The following is a 23089-nucleotide window of genomic DNA, read 5'->3' on the forward strand; positions in this document are numbered from 1 at the left end:
TCCAACAGATAGGATCTGTGTGGTAGGCTAAATGTGTCTGCACAAAATTTATGTGTTACTGACCAAGTTCACCAATATGCCGGTATGTAACAGAAGACAAGGTCCTTAAGAGGCTTGGTGCTCGTGCCTGGTACTCACACCCTCCTAAAAGACAACAAAAGGGAGCCTCCTAAAAGAGGCTCAAGGGAGCTGCTTCAGCCCTTCAGTACATGAGGGCATTTGATGATTTCAGTACACATTATGAGGGTCCAATTGGATGAAGGAAGGAAGAACAAAGAAAGAAATATACTATGTGGACAGCCAGCTCAATTCACCAGGGCATCTAGTGAACACACAGATCAGAGAATACTAGCCCATTTCCCACAAGAATTGATATTTTAATTCCTCCTCAGTCGATAAGCTAGCGAAACTGTCGAGTTTGCTTCCATATTGTTCTTTATTAGGAATTACCTTAGTTTTCAGAGGTATCTTAGAATCTTAGAATCACAAGGATATCATTTAGCTAAAGCTGCTTTTTTGATGGCTCAGGTTGTCACAGGTTAAAGAGTGGCATAAACTCCTAGGCTTGCCTTTTACTAAAAGTGGAGTTTGTGGCTCTTCCATTGGACTTAGCCTGTCCCTGGGAATGCTTACCCAGAATGGACAGGAGATGATAGTGAGTCAGTTTGGGGTTCAGGCCTGAAGACCCTGATAGCTCCGCCTGTCAGGCGGGTTTCCAAGATCCCCCAAAGCCTCCCCTAGCCCACGGCATGTTCTGCTCTGCATCTCGCTCTTGGCTGTGAGGAGGACTTGGAATTTTTCTGGACACCACTCCAGTGGTTCCGCTTCTTCCTACAGGAGGATTTGCAGGTGTAACTAGGGTTCATAGGATGCTCTCTGTGCATGAAGCAAAGGGAGACTGACCTGGTTGGCTAGGACTTAATCAGGTGATTCTTTTAATAAAATCTTTTTACCAAGTAGTGCTGGGACAACTGAGAGGCCACAGAATAAAGGTGGATCCCTGACCTGACGCCACACACTCAAAGACTTAACTCACGATGGATTTTTAGATTAAAAACATGTTAAAGCTATACAAGCATGGTAAACATACGGGTAAATATTCATGAAGTTGACATGGCATCAGTTTCTCAGCTACAATATCAAAATTACCAGTGTTAAAAAAAAAGGAAATATCTGCAAATCATATCTATAATAAGTCATATATTTATAAACTATAGGAAACTACTGGCATTCAACAGCAAACATATAAACGGTTCACTGAAAGAAGAAAATAAGCAAAGGACTCCCCTAAAGATGACACATTAAACGGCCAATAAATGCATGAAAACCACCCAATGTCAGCAGTTACTAGGACAATGAGCAAAATCACAAAGATGTAGTATGATGTGTATATTGGGCATCCCCTTGCATTGCTCACGATAAAGGTTCAGTGCCTTCTGGAAAACAGCATAGCAGAGCCTCAAGCTGCTTAACATAGACCTGCAGCAGGACGCAGCAGCTGCAGCCTGAGGTGAAAAGTAAGTGGGTTGCACATCCCATTGTTCCTTGTGGGGACATGCAGCTGCTTTGTTCACAAGGTCTCCAAGTAAGAAGTTAGCTGAAGGGTTATCAGCTGCTGACTAGATGGTAAACTGTGGTGCACACATGAAAGGAGGATTGCTCTTCAGCAACGGAAGAGCGATGCGTGGTAGAGCAGAAATGAGTCTTGAAAAAAACATTGTTCTAAGTCACGAGAGAACGTGTACTGAGTGATCCCATTCATTTGGTATGACAAGAAAAGCCTAGAGATGAAAATGGAATAGGCGCTTAGGACTATTCCTAAGGCAAGTGACAACTAAAAGGAACAGGGTTCTTAGGGAGAATGACAGATGTGCAACTATCACTGCAGTCTAAATTTAAAGCAACTCTGTGACAAAAAAAAAAAAAAAAAAAAAGCACCGGATCGCACACCTTAGATGAGAGCACTATGTGATACATGAAATCCTGTCTTACTAAAGACATGTGTGTTTATGTGAATCTAGGATGTGAAATGGCTCTCATTTGGGATGATTTGTTATGTACCAGCCAGAACTAATCTATTTCAGCTTCCATTTCTTGGGAGATTGTGTTTGTAGGCCAGCTGCCATGATTTGAAAACCACAAGTACTATGTAGAAGTCCTACCTGCTTGTGGCCAACAGCCTAGCTGGTCTTCAGGCCGTGGGCGGTATCCACTTTGGTCATCTGGTCCAGCCAGTGTGGACTGCTGCCGTTTGATTTTCCTCATTTTCTTCTAGAATCTTGTTGCATAGATACCTGTTGACAGGTGACAGATATATTCGTAGGGAAAAGTGTCTTCAATTCAAACCCAAACACTTCCTTCAGTGGAGGAGATGAACGTTCAGGTGCTTCTTGCTGTGTTAGAAAGACAAGAGATGAGGGTTAGATTGCCACAGTTCATTGGAGAATTGCATTCACACCAGGAGACAGATATAGGTGGACATTTGTGTTTATAATGGAATAAAACAAAATATAGATTCATTTAACTCCAATTAATAAGACTTAAAATCCTTACGATTGTAATGTTACCAACACGGAGAAGTGGCACTAATGAATAAAATTCTTATGTCTATATAATTCAGTTGGTTCTCCTTTTCTACACTGAAAGAAGAGCACTGTGTAGTAATAGCTCCGGCTCCTGTGTCTATATATATTAAAGCTACTTTGTTCACGCATCTATGGTACCGATCTAATTCTGGATAACAAAGGATCTCCTCCTCACTGTAAAAAAGTCGCTAATTCCAGTAAAACAAAAGTTTAAACATTCTTGAGTAAAAAGTACAATGAGATTCATATCTGCTTTGTTTTGCTAAAATTAGAATCAACATTTTGTGAGCTCCAGCCTCATCAGGAAGCTGTTGCATTAGTCACCCTCCTGGCACTACATGGGGATTAATCTCTCCTTTCATCAGCCCCTCTGACTGCTGCACAATCTTATAAAGTCCCCCACAAAGCCCAATTAATAGCGCTGCTCTCCTCAAACCTCATGAATGTACAATTAATAACCAATGATCGTGGGAGAACAAAAGAAACAACTTCAGATTTTCTAAATCATTTTGACAGACAGCTGTGTTGCACGGGATATTTCAAGGAGTTCGCTGCCTACCTCTTATATATTTATTACAGAAAAATTGGATCGAGCATTTAGTACCAAGACAAAGAGGCTGTGTCATAATTAACCTTCATGAACACACTTGGGATTTAAAAACTTCATTTCCAATGTTTGCTAATCTCATCATTTAACTTGCACTAAAGTCACTCTACGGCCAAGTCATCTTTGACCACACAGTTTAATTATTGGACTCTGTCTTGATTTCTACTGACTCGTTCTTTCCTCTTCAACCCAAGCCCCTACAAAGCAGACATGGTCGTTGTGCCTGCTGTGGAATCCTTGACATCTGTAACAGGACCTGGCCAATCAGAAGCCCAGAGACTGCTTCCTGAGTAAGTAAAAATGAGTTTTTCTCTTCATTAATAATAATACCACAAGCTTATAATAATACATGGCTGACTGGTCTTCATTAGTGGCAAGCTAGGACAGAGGTTAATACTGAAAACTGGAAAGTCAGTTTGTCTAGTAGAGGGAACAGTCTTGGCCAGCCTCTCAAATGAGGTTAGCAGTTTCCTTTGTTGAAGTCAGCCAGTCCACAGAGTCCAGGAGATGCCAAACCAAATGTCTCCCATATCTATCTAGAGGACTGACATACAGTCCTGTGCACTCACACCAGCCGGTGGGGTGCCCCAAGCATCTTAGGTGAGGATATCATTTTCTTTTTATCTGTAACATCAAACTCATTTTCTGTCTTGAGTCCATTCTCACTGTAACTGCCATTACATTTCAGTCCTCTCTCTATGGGGATTGGGGTGAGAGATACCATATGTACGCACACACTTTATGAGAGACTACATGGCTTACTTTGCTTACTATAATTATAATCTCCAATTCTGTCATTTTCAGTAAATGCCACAACTTCATTCTTTTCTTTTTTACAGCTGAATAAAATTCCATTGTGTATACATTACTACATCCTTTATACATTCATTTGTTGTGGAGCACTAGGCTGTTTCTGTATCTTGGCTGTTGTAAATCGTGTATCAGTAAACATATGAAAGTATGTCTGTGATTTGCTGATTTAGCTACACACACATACACACACACACACACACACACACACACACACACACACACACACACATGCACATATATAGGAGTGGTATACATAAATCATATGATCTATTTACTGTCATCAAGCCAACCGAGGAAGGAATGCTGTCTTCTTTGGTAGAGACTAAAACTCAGGAATTCTTTCTTTTCCAACTTCAGGATACCATAGCTCGACAGTGAGCCACAGGACAGCCATATGTTTTTTTGGGCCCTGAACCCTAAATTAAGATGCCAGCTTGTATTAGTTACTTTTCTTATTATGGTGATGACAAAATGCTTGGGAAGTGAGCAATTTAAAGAGGAAGGAATTTCGGTTCATGGCTTAAGATGGGACACTGTCCACGATGGCAAGGAAGCCACAATGAGGAGCCTGCTCACATGACACCCACAGCCAGGAAGCAGCAGAACACAGACAGGAAGTAGGGCTAGGGAGGATTGCTCACATATCCACAGTCAGGAAGTGGAACGCAGACGGGAAGTAGGGCTGGGTTACACTCTCAAGGCACACCTCATTGACCTACTTTCTCTAGTAAGGCTCAACCTCTTAAAGACGTCCCAGCCTTCCGGAACAGCACCACCAACCAGAGACCAAGGGAACCTGTGGGAAGTCACAGCTTCTTCTCTAGCTCACTGTCTCAGGCAGAAAGCCCAAGCCCTGGATTATCTGGACGAATTTATTCTCAGGCCAATTTCAGATCTTTACCAGACACTTAGGAGAGACAGACTGGTGTAAATGCAAGGCATCTGCCACGGTAGAGACTTTTGTGAGGTTCCAGATGTGAGTACAATGTGAACTAAAATTCAGAATTGCAACTATGATCTTTTGTTATCTGATATAAGATACTCAGTTAACATAGTATTCTGAAAGATCATGTAATTAGTAATTCTGTGACATTTATGACCATGTTTAAGTAGTTTGTTTTGTTGATGGAATACATGATATAATGAATTATATATGTATATAAGGATCTATTATTTTTCTACATCTATTACTACCTCTTCAGAGCATTATAAGGAAATATAGGGGACACAAACAATTTGCAGAAAGGAAGACTGGAATGCTGGTTCCTTCTGTCCTCCCCTCTGCTAACATAGTGGGAGGTCTGTGCCAAGTCGTTTTTACTGAACTGCAGGTTTGAAAAGGTGCCGGTTCTGGCTTGTTTCTGCTCTGGTAGGGGCTACAGTGAGTACTGGAGCGTGGCTCACCTCATCAGGAAACCATGTGTAGGTGGATGTGAGGTTCAAGGTCCAAAGAGTGAAATTGTCCAAATAATTCTCACAGATAACAAAAATTCACTGACCAGCTCTTCTTCCAGCCTTCGTGCCGGAGTCCACTGCAGACCTGAGTATTAAGAGGGCTGATGGTTTCATCTCAAGCGCATTTCTGCTTTTGTGCTTCTTCTTCATAGTCGATTTAGACTCAGACTTTCTCAATATTCCCACCAAGGATTCATTTTAAGCACATGGAGTGATCAATCTCTGCCATGAATTTGCTGAACAGTAAAAATGAATTCAGCCTGCTTCACCTTTAAGGTGAACTATGATAACACCGAATAAACAAAGTTTGCTTCCTCACAGGTCACGGTCACCTGATGGGTTTAACGGCTGTGATTTTGGCATTGGGCTAAATGCCAAGTAGCTAACCATAGCTACTTTCCCAGAGAATGAACAACCACAGCTAAGGTTGTTCCTACGTGGCTCTTGGTGTTTAGAAAACTAAAGTGAGACCAAGATAAGTATAAATAATCTTTTCTACATGTGTGCATGTATGACAATGGCGTAGCAGGGATGTGAAGAAGAAGACATGGAACTGGCAAATGACCTGACTTGGAACGCCAATGCAAATCTTATGATACATGTAAATTTCTATTCTACATAAAACAAACAAGAAAAAGAAGACGAAGAAGAAGAAGAAGAGGAAGAAGAAGAAGAAGAAGAAGAAGAAGAAGAAGAAGAAGAAGAAGAAGAAGAAGAAGAAGAAGAAAGCTGGCCAGTGATGATGCTTGCTCACCTTTAACCCCAGCACCCTGGAGGGAGAGGCAGGTGGAGCTCTGAGTTCAAGGCCAGCCTGGTCTATAGAAAGAGTTCCACCAGGACAGCCAGAGGTACATGAAAAAACCTTATCTCAAAAAACCCAAACCAACCAAACAACCAGACAAAAACCCAAAGAAGCTGTTTCTAAGAGGAAAATAGGACTAATGTATTTTACTTGCAGTAGGAAGTGCTTTCAAAATCTGTTTGTTTTTAATATGTGTATCTGTATGTGAGTCTGTGTGCCATGTGTGGACAGGTGTGCATGAAGTCCAGAAGAGGGTGTCAGATCCCCTGGAGCTGGAGTTACAGGTGGTTGTGAGCCTCCTGATGTGAGTGCTGGGTGCCAAACACAGGTTTTCTGGCAGAGCAGCAAACACTACTGCAGAGCCATCTCTCCAGCCCCAGAAAATGCTTCTTGGCAAAGACCGATGCATGAAACCTCTTCTGGGGTATCAACTTCATCTTCTTTTTCCCCCTTTTACTTTAGCTTCCACATCAGATCCAGACTTTGGATGAATTTTCTCACATTTGCTGATGTCACTGTGGTGGTCCCTGGAGCTCTGCCGTCTGGCCTTATGATGGCAATGTAGATGACATCACAACCGAACTTGTCACTAAACCAAGTCCACTCCTGCCTCGTGTGGGTAATGAGCAAACTAGATAAGATGCATCGTGTGGGGAGAGAAAACTGGAGACAAGCTTGGCTGAGATGCCCCCCAGGTTGAAATGTTCCTCAGGAATGTGTTTTATCAGGGCACGGGTGAGGCAGAAACATCCTCAGGTTTTTTTTTCTCAAAATAATCAGGATGTTTTTAAAAGTAATGTTTCCCACAATTATTATCAGAGAATTGTAAAAAGGCTTTCCAGTCCTAGCCATCTTTCCAGTGATGGCCATCTTTTCAGGATCTGGCCCCGCACTGGATCTTTTGTTATCCGGTATATAAAACTTCTCTCGCCCCTTGGGAGACAGCACTTGGAGACAAAATAGAAGAACCAGGTTGAAACTCCTTTGTTTAATCAAGAATAAAGTCAATGTCAGAGACTCAGTGTTCTAGATCGACAATTTTCAGGATTGATACATCTTAATCAAGTAATTAGGTGACTTTTTCAGTGGTGTTTTCCGCACCGGAGAGAGGAACAGATTTGCCGCTTTGCTCCGATGCCTGCTAGCAGCAGTGTTCGCTGTTAACAGAGACATTTACACGGAGCCACCAGTTGGCAGGGGCTAACACTTTATTGCTTGCTATTCCCACATGCTGAGGATTGTGGGAAGGCTGCCAAGCTTTCTGTCTCATGTAGCTCTTCAGCATAGTAACAACAGAATGCCTTTTCAAAGAGAAGAAAAGCCAGCAAAGAAGACAATGCAACTAAGTGTCTGTTTTTAAAATTTATTATTAAAAAATAGAACGAGGGACTTTGGTGGCAATTTTTCTAGTTTCTTTTTAGCCACCCCCCCCCCCGCCCCGCTTGGTTGTTTCTGTTTTGTTTTGAGACAAAGGTCTTATGCTATAGTGCATGCTGGTCTGGAACTAATATGTAGCCTAGCCTGGCCTTGAACTCACAGAAATCCTCCTGCTTCAGCCTCTCAAGTGCTGGGGTTAAAAGCATGCACCACCAAACCTAGCTGTAAGAAAAAGAAATTATTTTAAAGCCAGGTATGGTGATTTCTACTCACTCAGGAGGCTGAGGCAGGGGCATTTTGATTAGTTTATAGCCAGCCTGGGATACATAGTGAGTTCCAGACAACCTGAAAAGTAATTAAAAGATTTTAAGAAAGAGAGAGAGAGAGAGAGAGAGAGAGAGAGAGAGAGAGAGAGAGAGAGAAGGGAAGAAAGAGGGATGATTATATAGTATATAGTTCCGTCCTTTTATTTCCTTCTGTACTATTATTTTTGAGCATAAATGATTGATTGGAGCCAGAAGAGACATGTAAGAAGCGACATAAAGGTGTTTCTTATTCACTCACGGTTTTCAAACTGACACCACCTTCTTCATGTTCTGGGCAGACTCTCTGTTTTGAACAGAAACCATGGTTCCCTGAGTTCATATTCCTCACTCCCTCAGCCTTTGCCTTGCCCAGCTCTGGCTGCACCGTGCTCTCCTTGTCTTTGCTTAGTCTTGGTGAGCTCGGGGGTATTCTGAGTTCTGCAGACTCTTGCTCCCATGGCAGCATTGTGGGTGCTGTCTGTGAAGGAGGAAACAGAGGTAGTGGACGGACATACTGTGCCCATCTCCTCTGCTCGGAAGGACTTCGACTGAGTTGTGCCCCCTTCCCTGTTATGTATTAGAACATGAATCCAGGGGATTTGCTTTCAGATCTAGGGCATTTGGGAGGTAATTAGGTCACAGGTGTAGAAACCTCACTAATGGTGGTGGTTAATCTTGTGTCAGCTTGGGTGGATCAACCTAGCAAACACTCCTCTGGGCGTGCCTGTGGGGGACCTGTCAGAGTGAAGAAGTGGATGCAAGGGACCCGTGGTCTCACACTCCTGCAGCCGTGCCTTCCCCCTCTGATGGACTGTATCTCCTCAAATCACCAGGTAAAATAAATCCTCCCTTTCTTATGAGTCATTCCCCAGGTATCTTGTTAAAACAAGGAAAGTAACTAACACACACAGGACGAGCACACTTACTAGAGCAAGTCGGAGGGCTAGCTCTCGCTGTCATGCTGCACCTGGAAGACAGTCCTCACTGAAATGCAACCATCTGGTAGCTTGAACTTCCGCTTTAGGAAGTACAAGAAATACCTGTGCAAGCTCCCTAGTCTACTGTGATTTGTCATCATGTCCCACACTGACTAAAACAATGCCCATGTTCTAGTGTCCCAAAGGACTTTACTCTCAAAACACAAGTTCAGAGGTAAAATTACTGAGAAGTGTGGGTCAACGCCATCAGAACACTAAAGCTAATGTGAAGCAGTGAGCCACTGCGAAGTGCATAGGATCCATGGACTTAGGACATCATAGGGACTGTTCCAAAAAGTCAAGTCAAGGAAGTGACAACCAGAAATGTACCATGGTAGTGATAATTAATAATCAAACTAAAGCCTATTCTGGCTTTATTCTGAAGGAGAAAAATCAGGAGAAAAGAAATGTACATATTCTGTTAGAAAAGTAAATTGGCAGGCTCTAAAATCAACAGTTAGTAAATGAGACCTCATGAAACTGAAAAGTATCTGTAAGGCAAAGGGATACTGTCATTCATTCAGACAAAGTGGCAGCCTACAGAATGTGAGAGGATTTTTACCATATCCACATCTACTAGAGGACTAATATCCAAAATATATAAGGAACTCAAAAAACTAGGTACCAAAAACCTAAAAATAATTCAATTAAAAAATGAGGTATGCATCTAAGAGGGAATTCTCAATAGAGGAAACTCAAATGCTCACCATCCCTAGCCTTTGGGAAGATGCAAATCACAACTACTTTGAGATTCTGCCTTACATCTGTCATCTTAGTATTTTTATGGAACTGCAGAGTGTGCGAGTGAGTTCGGTCTCTGATTCTTGTGCTGCTCTTGGGGATCTTTTCTTTCTGTTAGGTTGCCTTGACCAGCCTTGATGTAAGGAATTTTGTTTTATAGTATTATAGTTTATTTTGTCATGTTTGGTGTTATCACTTAGAATCCTGTTCTTTCCTACTGAAAGACAGAAAGGGAGTGGAGGAAGATGGGGGAGAAGGTGGGTGGTAACTGGGAAGAGTAGAGGGAGGAAAAACTGCAGCTAAGATATATTGTATGAGAAAAGAATCTATTTAAATAAAAATGTAAAATAAAAGTAAATTGGTAATTAAAATGTAGCTGATTTCTGATGTTTCTTCTAAAAACATTTACTATATATATTTCTCTGGTAATCCAGGGTGAACAGGAAACTTTTTGGTTATAACTTAAAAGACAAGGTTGTCTTTTATTGTGGATGTATGTGTATATTTTTCTGCTTATTTGATGTAGGAAAATAATTTTCAAGGATTTATTTGCTTGCACATGCATGAGTGTATGTGTGTGCAGGAGTCCATGGAGGCCAGGAAGGGGCAATACCACAAGTGGAGATAAAAGGCGATAGAAATAGGAAAGAAATAAGTCAAGGAAGCCTTAGTTGAAGATGATGGTTCTGTACGCAAAGGACGCCAAAGACTCCACCAGACAGCTCCTGAAATTACTAAACACAACTAGCAAGGTAGCAGGACACACAATTAAAGACTAGAGATCAGTAGCCTCCCTGAATACAAACAACAAACGTAATGAGAAGGAAACCAGTGGAACAACCCCGTTCATCGTAGCCTTAAGGGAATGTCTTGGAGTGAAGCTAAGCAAGGAGGTGAAAGATTTATACAGTGAAAGCCGCAAAGCACTGGAGAAGCTATCAGAAGATGGGAAGCCCCCCTCCCCACGATCAATGGTGGGTAGGATTAATAGTGTGAGAATGGCCATCCTACCAAACGCAAGCTACAGACTCAATGCACTCCCAACCAAACTTCCAATGTAATTCTTCACAGAACTTGGAAAGAAAACCTTAAAATTCACAGGGAAGCAGAGGAGTCCCTGCATAGCCATAATAATCCAGAAAAATAAAAACATGGTTGGAGGTCTCACTATTCCTGATTTCCCCTGATACTACAAAGCCATGGCAGTAATAAGGGCGTGGAGCTGGCACAAAAACAGACACTTGATCTAAGGTCTAGAATTGACAGACAAAAAGCACATGCTTTTCCAGCCACCTGACTTCTGAAAGGTGCCAATAAGAAACAACAAAAACCCAAAACAAAAACACAGAAGAAAAGATAGCGCCTTTGGCGACAGATATTGGAAAAACTGGGTAAAATGTGGCCCTTCCTTCTCTCTCGCCCTGCATACAAACAAATTCCAGGTAGATCGTAGATCCTAATGTTAGACAAGAATCTCTAAATCTTCTGGAAGCGGGAGAGGGTATGCTTCAAGATATAGGCTCAGGTAAAAACTTTATGAATAGGACTGAAGAAATAAGACCAAAACAAGCAAATGGGACTTCATGAAATTAAAAGGCAAGAAAACTGTTAATAAAGAGGCAGCCTATATAATGGGACAAAACCGTTGCCAGGCATATATCAGATAGCCAATCAGTGTCTAGAATATACAGGAAACTAAAAACAAAAACAAAAACAAAAACAAAAAAAACCCCTAAAACAATTGAGTAGTTAACTATGGAAGTAAATAGCTCACAGCAAAAGAAATACAAACCAGCTAAGAAATACTTTTAATAACTCATTTGCTAATCTTAGAAAGTATGGAAATGACAAAGAACACTTTGAGATTTCCCCTTACCCTGGTCAGAATAGATGAAATTAAGAAAACAAAAAGACAACAATTGCTGGTGAGAATGTGGAGAACAGAAACCCCTGATAACTGCTGGTGGGAGTGCAAATGGGTACAGCTGTTGGGGAAGTCAGCGTGGTGGCTTCTTAGAAAACTGGAAGTAGGTCCACCCCTTGACCAGACTCTACCATTCACTCTTGGGCCTATACTCAAAGGACTGCTTCCTACTGCAGAGACACAAGCTCACCAATGTGCATAGTTCCCAGAACTAGGACATGAACACAGCCTAAATGTCCATCAGCTAATGAATAGATAACGTAAACATGGTACCTATATACCGATGGAATTATATTTAGCTATAAGAATAATAAAATTTGAAGATAAATGGATGGATCTGGAAGATATTGGACTAAGTGATCTAACTCATACCCAGACAGGCCCCTAGAAAGGGATAATATAAAGAGGGAAAGAGGGAGGGAAGGAGACCTATAGGAATACACATGCATATTCTACCATCTAGCATGAAGCGGGAGGGGATTCATGAGCTCTGACCTTTAACTGAGGAGCTGTGGACTGGTGATGTTTTCCAGGGGGAGGAGAGTTGTGTGTGACTCTTGGTAAGTCAACCGTTAGTCATTGGGTGGCTCCACACCCAGAAATATGGAAAACACAAATTAGAGCTAATAGGTTATTAATTTTTAAATAGTATATGTATATTCCTACAAAAGAATGTATTTGATGTTACCATGCACAAGGGACCAAACTCATCCCAGGAGCAACATAAAAGCTAAATAAAGAGCCACCACCTAGTGTGGGATACCCCTCCTCAGGTTGTTGGTCAGGGGTGTTTTGAAGAAGTCCCCAAATAATGTAAGCTATTACCATTGCTCTTGGTTGACCTCCAGAACTTAATGGTGATACTCTGTTGATGAAGACACCACACACGTTGATTATAGAACATGGAAAAATCAAGTCAGTGCTGACTAGGAAGCTTCCTCCCTGCTGACCTGCTCTGACAGTACTGGAAGATTCTATGTCAGCCCCTGGGCATTGGGGAAATGTCATCAAAAGTCTTACCCAATTGTGGATCCTGATATCTTCAATAATGGCCAATGTGGCAAGATATGCCCATCTGTGCAATCGTGGCATGAATTTATGGAGGTACCCAATTATTTTCTCATTGAATTTAAGTTGTGTTCTACCAAAGGAAACACAGGCCTGATGCTGCAGATCTGGCCAAGAACTTGTGGCTGTGATCTCATAGGCCCCATGGCTGAACCCACTACTATTAGTTTGTCAAGTGGGCCTAATATCAATCTGTCTCCCAAATTCATATGTCTCTACTCTCAGATTGGTACAATTCTTAGCCCATAGCAGAGACATTTCTATGTGCAGTTGGATTGTGGTTGACAACAGCTTCATAACAGGTCAAAGTGCAGAGAACATGAGAGGGCTCAGTCACAAATAGGGCATCTATATCACACTCTTTCCCCAAGGCTCAGGGACTGTCATGGAAGTCATGGAAGAAAGGCTGTGGGGGCCAGAGGTCAGGGAGGGCCAGAGTGAAACAGAATCATCTGGACATAGCAGGACCTCTGGGCTCACAAACTCGTATCAAACCAGTCAATATTACAGCACAGAGTGGGAAAGGCTCATGGGCCCTGATGCTTAACTGCGGATCTGTGGACAGATGATGGCTCCTGGGGGGGAGGAAGAGTCTGATTTCTTTAATGGTGTGGATTTTAGGCCATTGGATGAACCCATCTCAAGGAGTGTATGGGAAGCACAACTTGGAGCCAACAGATTACTTTTTTAAAGAGATGAAATTTGACAGGGAATGTAGGAGTGGTTCTGGAAGGGGTTAAGGGGAAGAGTTAGGGATGGATATGATAAAAAGAATTGTATGAAATTCTTGAATAATCAATAAAATATTTATATTTAGAAAAATCTAGCTATATGGCCCAACCCATGACCCACCCCATGAAAGAGAGCCAACCCTTGACACTATTAACGATACCCTGGTATACATTCAGACAGGAAATTATCAGAGTAGTCCTCTGTGAGGCTCCACCCAGTGATGGTTCAAAACAGATGCTGAGACTCATACCCAAACACTGGGTGAAGCATAAGGAGTCTAATGGAAAGTTGGGGGAAGGATAAAAGCACCTAGAGGTGATAAGAGCTCCACAAGAAGACCAACAGAGCCAACTAACCAGAGCCCATAGGGGCCTGTGGAGTCTGCAGCACCAACTAAGGACCATGTATGGACTGGATCTAGGTTCTCTACATAGATGTAGCCGATGGACAGCTCATGGAGATCCACTAGTAGTGGGAGTGGGGCTATCTCTGACATGGACTCTGTTGCCTGATATTTGATCACTTCTCCTTGACAGGAGTGCCTTACCAGGACTCAGGGAAGAAGACAGTCCTGATATAATTTGATAAGCTGGGGGCACTCTCCCTTTTGAGGAATAGTGGAGGGGGATGGTAGAGGGAGGGTGAGACTGGGAGAAAAGAAAGGTGGGGGGCTAAGCCTGGGATATAGAGTAAATAAATAAATAAATTAATAAAAAACAAATCACACACACACACACACACACACACACACACACACACACACACACACACGAAATCTAGGTATAGTAAAACAATACCTTTAGTCCCAGCACCCGGGAAACTGAGGCAAGAGACTGCATCAAGTTCTAACTCAACATTGACTACACGATGAGTTCAAGGTCAGCAAGGAGTACATATCGTTAAGACCCTATCTCAAGAAAACAAAACAAAACAAAACAAAACAAAACAAAAAAATAGACAGTGGAGACTTTGAGGGGGCTTAGTGTAGTTGTTTCTCATTACCTGAATATTAAGAGAGAGCAGATTCAAGTGCAGTTGGCTCCTTCTGGTCATAGTTTCTGTACCTATGTACCTATGGTCTAACCAATATGTATTAGGTTTTGGCAATAGTAAACATTTTCTATCTGTACTGAATATGTAAAAACTTTTTTCTTGTCACTCTGAAGAGTGCAGTATAATACTTTCTTATGTGGTATTTATATGTCACTCAATATTATAAGTGATTTAGAAGTGACTCAGGGCATGTATGAGGGCATGTGTAGATCATATGCAAACAGGACCCAACTCCCCAGGGATACTAAAGTATGAGTGTATTCATCCTCTGTAATTCCTAATTAGCAGTGCTATCCCTTGAGTTGGACTAAGCAACTAGGCAGAATCTACAGCCAGTGGCACAAACAAGACTGAAGAGCTGCTCTTCTAAAGTCATAGTGTTGCAGTTTTTGGAGTAGCTCTCCCACCCCTTACTCAAAGTGAAGAGAGAGGAGAAGGCAGGAGAGGTTCTGCTGAGCTCTGAAATCCCAAATGAGGAGGAAAAGAAAGCAACTGTCTTAGCAAATGCTTGTTAACAGCCATCATTCTGAGCACAGTTTCACAAAGATTAATCTGGACTCCTTGTAAGCCTATCTCAGCAGCAAAGCCATTTGTACTTCTTGCCCATGGGAACAGCTGCTGTGTTGCTATGTCGTTACTTGATTGGAGAGAATCAGACCCCTTTTGTCCTTTCCCCCTGGGCTCTGAAACCATCTCACCAGGGCATTGGAACCACAGCCAGAGTTCGCATATTTTATCTTAAGCCAGTTTACTGTCCTGGTTTTTAAAACATGGCGCTGGTGCTAATGCACCATTCATGTTATGCCTACAAATGTAACCCCCCCCCTTTGCCAATTTGCCACAGCCCCCACCCATTCTGAAGTAGACCTTCTGTCTCCATAAATGAGGACAGGTCGCTGTACCCACTCAGTGAAACTCTCCAGATGTTCCTGGTTGGATGGCACATCTGTCCTGTGTCCCCAGTGTTTTCCCAAGTGCCCCAAACAGAAATTTGAATAAACCAGAAACTCAGTGTCTGAGAACGGTCTCCATGCACAGTTGCCTCATTGACATGCCATAGGGGGCTGATGGAGAATCAAGGGCAATGGGGGAGAGAGAGAGAGAGAGAGAGAGAGAGAGAGAGAGGGAGGGAGGGAGAGGGAGAGGGAGAGGGAGAGGGAGAGGGAGAGGGAGAGGGAGAGAGAGAGAGAGAGAGAGAGAGAGAGAGAGAGAGAGAGAGAGAGAGAGAGAGCCAATAAATGACTTCAGAGGAAAGAGGCATGCTACACAGAGACATGCTCCCATGTGGAAATGCTACTGTTCAGTCTCTGGAATGATTCTATGCTCTGTGTAATGAGCAGATTATCTAGGGTTTTGAGTTAAATATTACTGGCATCAAAGGGTAATGATTACAGAGATAACCCCAAGCTAACATGAACCTCATCTCGTCTCTCCTCCCCAAACTTAGAAATGCCAGACTCGTTACATGAGGCTCAATCATGCAGAAACACTCCAGCTGTCTGAGAGTCTGTGAGTGCTGCCAGCGGCTCCCTTTCTCCCTTTGTTTTCAAGAGTAACTCCAAAAGACCTGCCTGGTCTTAGGGACCTCAGTGACCTTTAATCCTCTCTAGTCTTCCTCACTCTTGAGAGGCGCCCAGGGGAGAGGGGAGAGGGCATGTTAGTTCTAAGTGTAACATATAAATTCAAACTTTCAAAACCTTCAGTAATCTCAGAGAAGTGTCAAATGGCCTTTCCCAAAAGCACTTGGCAATATTTGTGTCTCTCACGTGGGGGAAAGGAGGATGTATTTTTGGAAACACCACACTACATTAGAAAACACTTTAAAATTAGTCTGGCCCTGTTCAAGTCTAGCATGGTTCAAATCTGTGCCCTTAAGTAAGCCATGTATTTATTTGGCTGTATCTTACCTTATTCAACTGGAAATAGTAAGAAGAAAAACGTGAGGATTAACTGAGAGGTTGAGAAAATGAAGTATCTCAAATGTATGTCATGTAATTCATAAGATACAGAATGCTGGCTGTAGGTTGGCCACCGTTGTTTTCATCTTGTGTGGGAGATCATTGACTCTCTGCCCTTGGGCACAATCCTTGATGACAAGTTCTGTATTGCATTTTGTTTCTGGCATGTCTGTTTATCCTTCAGCGCATGTCTTGGCTATTGGATGAACCAATACACAAGAGAGGTAAAACATGGCCTCTTTGGGTTCCATATGTCCTAAATCTGATACATTAGTCCCTGTGAGGCCACTTACAGTCACCACTAGGCAACCCATAGGAAAATTTGGCATTATTAAAAGCTACTCATGATATCACTAAGGCATGACATTGTAAATGCTGTTTTTATCTCCTCTGATGAATGGAAGAGATGCAGTGCATTTCTATCTAACTATCCCTAGGCCTAGACCTGAAATCTTCTAGCCTCTGTACAGTCTTCTAAGCCTCTGCAAGCCTTGGACCTTGGAAGCTTCTGCTTCTAGCCTCCATCTGTTAGCCTAGGCCTAGCATGTTTTCAGCCTTCAAGACTTTCTGCTTACTGCTTACTGCTGAATAACCTCACTCTTTCTAGTTCATTCTGAACTCTGGATGGTTGATTCAACTCAGCTGTTCTGGCTCAAACTCCTCTCCAAGCTGACTGATTAAAATTGGCTTCTCTTGGCTTCTGACTGAATTGATCTACTTGAAAAAACTGCCTATGAACCACACGAATTGAACTGCACTGACTGCATAAACTGAATGAAATTGTACAAACTCAGCTAAACTCAACTTCATCCAACTGAACTTGACTGAACTCAACTCTTTCTCTCTCTGCACTGCTTCTAAGTAGTCTTCCTATTCTGTCTGTTCTCATGAGCATATCCTATCTCTGACTCATTCTATCAAATCTTTCTCTGATTCATCACTTTGTCTGCCCCTCAATTAGACATCATTGTTTGGCATTAAAAATATGCACAAAAGGCATGTCTATATTCTAGCTACAGGGATAAAGACGTAGGTCTTTGGATGTGATTCTTTGCCAGAACAGCAATTTGATTGTTGCTGGATTAAAATTCCTCTTCACAAAATGATTTATGTTCATAATTACAGTGTGGCTTAGAAATGGAAGCCACATTATACATCATCTAAATCAAAGCTTCTTAGATTGTGGGTTGTCACCCAACATGGGGTCAGGCAAGTGAATGTGGGGGATCATGAGAACTGTTCATCATAATACATGCTCATTAATAATACATAGATTATGGATTCACAAGGACCAAACTCTGACACAAAATTAAATATGGAATGAGTCTGGGGTATTTCATCATGCTATTTCACTGCAGCCTTTGTTCTGAACATACACCATGTGCACTTTGCACTCAGCTTGCCTCTGCACTATACAAATTAGTGGATACTATTTGTTACACCTTGGCTAAGACCTGAGAGAAGTAGTATACAACAAACTGCAGTGTTTTTAACTGTACATGCAAATTTTCTGCTGTTATAGAAATATAATGGTCTAATTACAGAGAAAACAAATACTTTTAATATTTTCCTACCATCATTCTTCAGCATGTATCAAATTAGTATATCTTCAGATTGTATTGTATTAAGCAAATAAGCACATGTTTCTCATTAGCATGCAAATTTGCTTTGATCTTTAATAGATGGTAAAATTTTATGTACAGCAAAGAATTGCTTTAAAATAAATCACATTGTGATTCATTATCAGTAAATGTTTGATTTGTTTGCTTATTTTATATTCCAGTACACCCAGGATCACAGAAAAAAAATTGATGGATGGAAAGGGAACTTGAGTGGGAAGCTTAAGAATTCCTGATCTAAAGCAATAACATTTACAGTTCTTTGTGACACACATAAGACATATGAAACCTTGTGATCCAACACCCACAGACTCTCAATGCTTGTGTGCATGCAGGCACGTATTCCTTTAGAGGTGGAGTTATAGGCAGCTCTAAGCCACTGATACAGGTGCTGAGACTAGAACCCAGGTCTTCTACAAGAACTGCACATGCTCTGAACACCTAAGCCATCTCGAGACCCTCCATTTCATTTAAAAATAACATTTGTTAATGCCACTAGATTGACTGGTGCTTGGGAGAACAGTGGTTGCCCCCTGTAGGTCTACAATGAAGATGGCATAAAGATCTGTAACTTCTATTTTCTCAAAATATTTCTACCTGGTCATCCTAAATTCTATTCTCACTGTCAATATTTTTTTTCTGTTTATATTTCAGTGCAATCTGTGGAGGATTTGTGGCTAAATCAACATGTTCTTCCTCACCAGTTGATCCCGAATAAAGCAGAGAATGTCAAACAGCACAGAACACACTTGACTAGGTCTATGGGAAGGGTTTGCACACAGCCAGACCAGCTCTTAAGTTTAGGCTTAGTAATTGGTGTCTAATATGTCACCAAAAGCCATGGGTGTTCCCTGGCCTAGTGCACAGCCTGGTGATATCACAGGCCTGAATCATGTTTTCTCAAGGCATGCATTTTAGCAATAGCCTAAAAATATCTTCATGTTCTCATTGTTCTTCAGGCCACCTGGTTGGACGGCTGAAGAGGATGAATTAAGTAAGACAGATGCTGCCACAGCTGTATGTGACGTCACCTCTCTAGCTCCAGGTTATTTCAGGACATCTCCCTCTGTTCAGAAATCTCTTTGTCTCCGCATCACCTTGGAGCTCTCTCCTGTGAACCTTCTTAAAAGGTTGCCTTGTGACAGTAAGAGAATTAAAAACGGAACAAAAACAAACTGACCCTAGGGAAATGAGAAACACAATTTTCATTATGTCACATGCAAGAAAGACCGTTCAAATGCTGATTTATTTTTTTAAAGTCTGTGGGAGTTTAGAACTGAACTTTACACACAGCTTGAGATTATCAGCCAGCTGCTCTGCTTTCACCCATTATTGAGATGAGTGTCCCAGTCCCTGGAACTCCGGTGAGCTCTCTTACAGGAATACACATCTCATGTTCAGAGCATAAAAACAAGATGCTAGCAGATCTGGCTTTAAATCCAACTTCTATCCTCAACAGCTCTGGGAACCTGGCAGGGGACTTGAGCCTTCCACCTGCAGCTCCTCACAGCCACGATGAATAATGGAATACGTAGAATCTGAAGGTGACTCACTCAGCTCTGTATGTGCACAATCAGCGTGGATCTCACAGCTTACATCACTTTGTTCTCTCTTAGAGACGTTGCTATCACAAGCATTAGCGATGCACTACTTAGTAGGTTATGTTTATTTTAAAAATCGTCTTGTTAGGTGTTCTGCATACCAGTAGTACGTTACAGCGGTCGTTTATAATCCATAGAACGTCTAAGCGTATGCGGTTGCCAAGTAGGAGTCACAGTGACTTCATCCATATTAACATCAGACAGTAAGAAAACCTAGCTAATGGGATGGAATTGACAGGCTCATCACTGGTGATAAAATGTGGATCTCAAACACATACTTAACTTTTCTGGGTATTAATTATTGGGTCAGATAATCTCTAAGAATAGATAAGCTTAATTATTCAGATTTAATAATTGTTACCCATCAAAATTCCAACTGTGTTTCTGGTGCTTACGTCTCTGCAAGGTGATAGTGTGTCAATTCCACTATGTCTGAGGCGGATTGCTGTCTTAGGTGCTGTCCCAGTGGGCTGACACATACAGAGCCACTCACATTCTGCCTGGTCAAAACATGGTGTGGGGAGAAGAGAAAATATCCCCATGTCCCATGACCCAGCCGGGTCAGCTCATCCACAGCTCTTAAAAAAAAAAAACCTTTCTGTAGAAGTAAAATCTTTTGGTTCTTATCATGTCAATCATTTTGATCCCTCTTGTTCTAAGAATCATAAATAATTCAAGGTCAAAGACAGATTGCAAAGCAAGAAGGCCTATTTTTGGCTTCCCAATTTCACTTCTGCTCCCAATGTCACAGAAGCTAAGGAAACAGAAAGTAGCTGAAGCTCTGCACTGACACTCCACATTCTTATTCCTTCCGCTTTCCTTTCTGGAAAAGTAAACAAAAGACAGCCCATTGGAAGGAGGAACAAGAGCCTTTGAGTGATTCCTAGCTTCCCAGCTTTCTGCCTCTTTTCTTTTTAGCCATCTCTGGATTTGTTTCTTCTGTGGTGCTGACTGAGTGCTGATTGGAGTGACGAGAGCAAATGATGTAAGTTAAATGGACAGTGGTGGCACATGCCTCAGATCCCAGTGCTGGAGGGGCTGAGGCAGGAGGATTGCAGCTTTAAGAACAGCCTTACACTAAATAGTGACTGTGTTATAATAATCAGGATGTTAATAATAACGAGATCATTAATAGTCAAGGCTGAAAATTCCCAATTGAGATAGTGAATACAAGCCAATACCCTTGAGCATATGTGTATGCAAATGACCTTTGGTAGCCACATGTGTTCAGTGCTCATCCAGACTCTCCTGGACAGCCATGGGCTGAGATCATAGAGCCTTAAGAAACAGAGGACTCTGGGGGATTCTTCCAAGAACAGAGCCACATGCTGTTAGTGAAATAAAGGGTCATGATAAGTCTAGAGTGTTCTGAGATCTTGCTTTTGGCTGATGATTTAGCACAGACTTTTGAGATGAGAACCCTCTATGGGGGTGGGGATGGGGGAAGAAGACGGAAAATAGGAAGGAGATTTTTAAAAATGTCTGGAGCTATAATTAGGTGGCGGAGCAGTAGCCTGGCTTCCTATCATGCATGAAATTCTGAGTTCAATTCCCAACATCACACACACACACACACACACACACACACACACACACACACACACACACAGAGAGAGAGAGAGAGAGAGAGAGAGAGAGAGAGAGAGAGAGAGAGAGAGAGAGAGAGAGATGCACACATGTATGTTTGCATGCATACATATGTATATACAGAGGTGGAGAGAGGGAGAAAGGGAGTGAGAAGGAGGAAGCCGTGGTAGAGGTGGATGAGGAGGAGGCAGAGGAGGAGGAGGAGACACAGAATCTCATAGATCTCTTTTCTTTGGGGAGCCCAAACTACTACACACAGGAAACTGAACTGCAAGGGCATCTCTCTTCAGGGAAAGGATGCCTAAGCTTGGAACAAAGGCTTGGAACAGTGGGCATCACATCGGGAGGCAACAGCCAGAGAGAAACACACAGAGTGGGCTGCATTTCAACAGTCGCTGGAGCCAGAAAAGTCCCCGAGTGCCAGGAGCAAAATAGAAGCATGCTCATGGGAACTAGGCTCAAGGCTACAGATGTTAATGGTCAATTAAAGAGGACTTGATGACAGACATAGGTGTGGAGGGCATGGTGGCTGGCTGCACTGTATAGGGAAGGATGTAGTCTACAAAGCTAGCAGGGAGGGGCAATTCTAGAAGTATCAGCTTGAAAATAATTATTTTAATAGCTATTTCTGCATAGTCTTTGTCACTTTATGGGAATAAAAATCCCCATATAAGATGATTACAAATTAGAATGGTGGTTAGAACAATAGTGAAACAATGTTTCTCATATTGTTTAAAGTGAAAAAATATTGTTTAAAAAAACTCAATTCTTGAATCAAGGGAAAAGTTACATAAATGGAAGCAAATCCATATCATGAAACATTATACAGCCATTAAAAAGTATGAGCTATGTCTATTTTTATTTATTTAGAAGTATTGCCACAGTGTACCATAAAGTGAGTAAGGCAAAACAGAGGAAAGTATATATAATATGAGCCCAATAAATGTACATCAGTATGTAAAGGTACAACAGCGTATTCGTGATTCTAAGAGCAGAGATAAAGGGATGAAAGAGCTGCTTCTGAGGGTCTGTGCTTTGCTTGGTTTTCTTTGGATTGAAGCGGAGACTTTGTATGTAGCTTTGGTTGGTCTTGCGTTCACAGTCTTTGGGCCTTCACCTTCTAAATGCTGGGAAGTTTGGTTGCTTTTGATAGAAAAAATAATAAAAGATAGAAATAAAAACATTGGATGACAAACGTTAAATAAAATATAATTTACATTAAATGTTATGATTTTTGCAATTGGTGCATGACAAACACACCAAAATTGAAAGGCTGAAAACAGCTATTGGACTTTTCTCCCAAGACTGTATAGGAGTTAACAGTTCTGATTCTTGGTTCCAGATAGGATCAGTTTTTTTTTTTTTTTACTCAACATATAGAATCATTTGGGTGATCAATGGCTTAATATTATGTATTTCCCAAGTTTCCCCTAAGAAGTCCTGACTACACTGTATTTTGATTCCCGTTTCTGGAATGTTTACTGCTGCCATAGCTCGTGACAGCCACAATGCTTCACTTCTACAGCTCCTACTAGTTATCTGTTGCGCACCCACTGTGTGCAAGGAACTCAGCAGTAACGCTGAACAAGCACATTCCAGGAACTATGCATCGAGGATCAATCGAGCTGCAGAGTTCTAAGTGACTTACAGGGTTAGGTCATGAGGCAGAACCATCCACTCTTGGTGTTCTGGACTCTAAATACTCAACGCACCTTGGGGATGACGGCTAGTGTTACCTGCCAACTTACAGAAGCTACGAGTCTGGGTGCCCTCGAGGAGGGCTGTCTTGAGCGTATTGACTGAGGTGGGAAGTCTCTCTCTGAGGGTGCTGACATTCCATAGATGCGCTATTCCATGGCTCTGATTCTGGGCTGATATACGTGGA

The 23089-nt window shown here is 41.9% G+C and overlaps 1 long non-coding RNA gene across 2 annotated transcripts; it reads left to right on the plus strand.

The window, feature by feature from the left end:
- Positions 1-3378: 3378 nt before the first annotated feature.
- On the plus strand, positions 3379-22366 carry LOC311604488. 2 transcript variants are annotated; one of them, XR_014781514.1, is made up of 6 exons: positions 3379-3482; positions 6725-6877; positions 8629-8777; positions 18976-19061; positions 20536-20602; positions 21495-22366. It is a non-coding gene; the product is annotated as an uncharacterized lncRNA (long non-coding RNA). The 2 variants fall into 2 exon arrangements; XR_014781515.1 differs by lacking the exons at positions 18976-19061; positions 20536-20602; positions 21495-22366 and adding an exon at positions 12435-12670.
- Positions 22367-23089: the final 723 nt, after the last annotated feature.

The sequence above is a fragment of the Acomys minous genome (assembly GCF_964271855.1).
Source record: "Acomys minous genome assembly, chromosome: 9".
Taxonomy (NCBI): Eukaryota; Metazoa; Chordata; class Mammalia; order Rodentia; family Muridae; genus Acomys; species Acomys minous.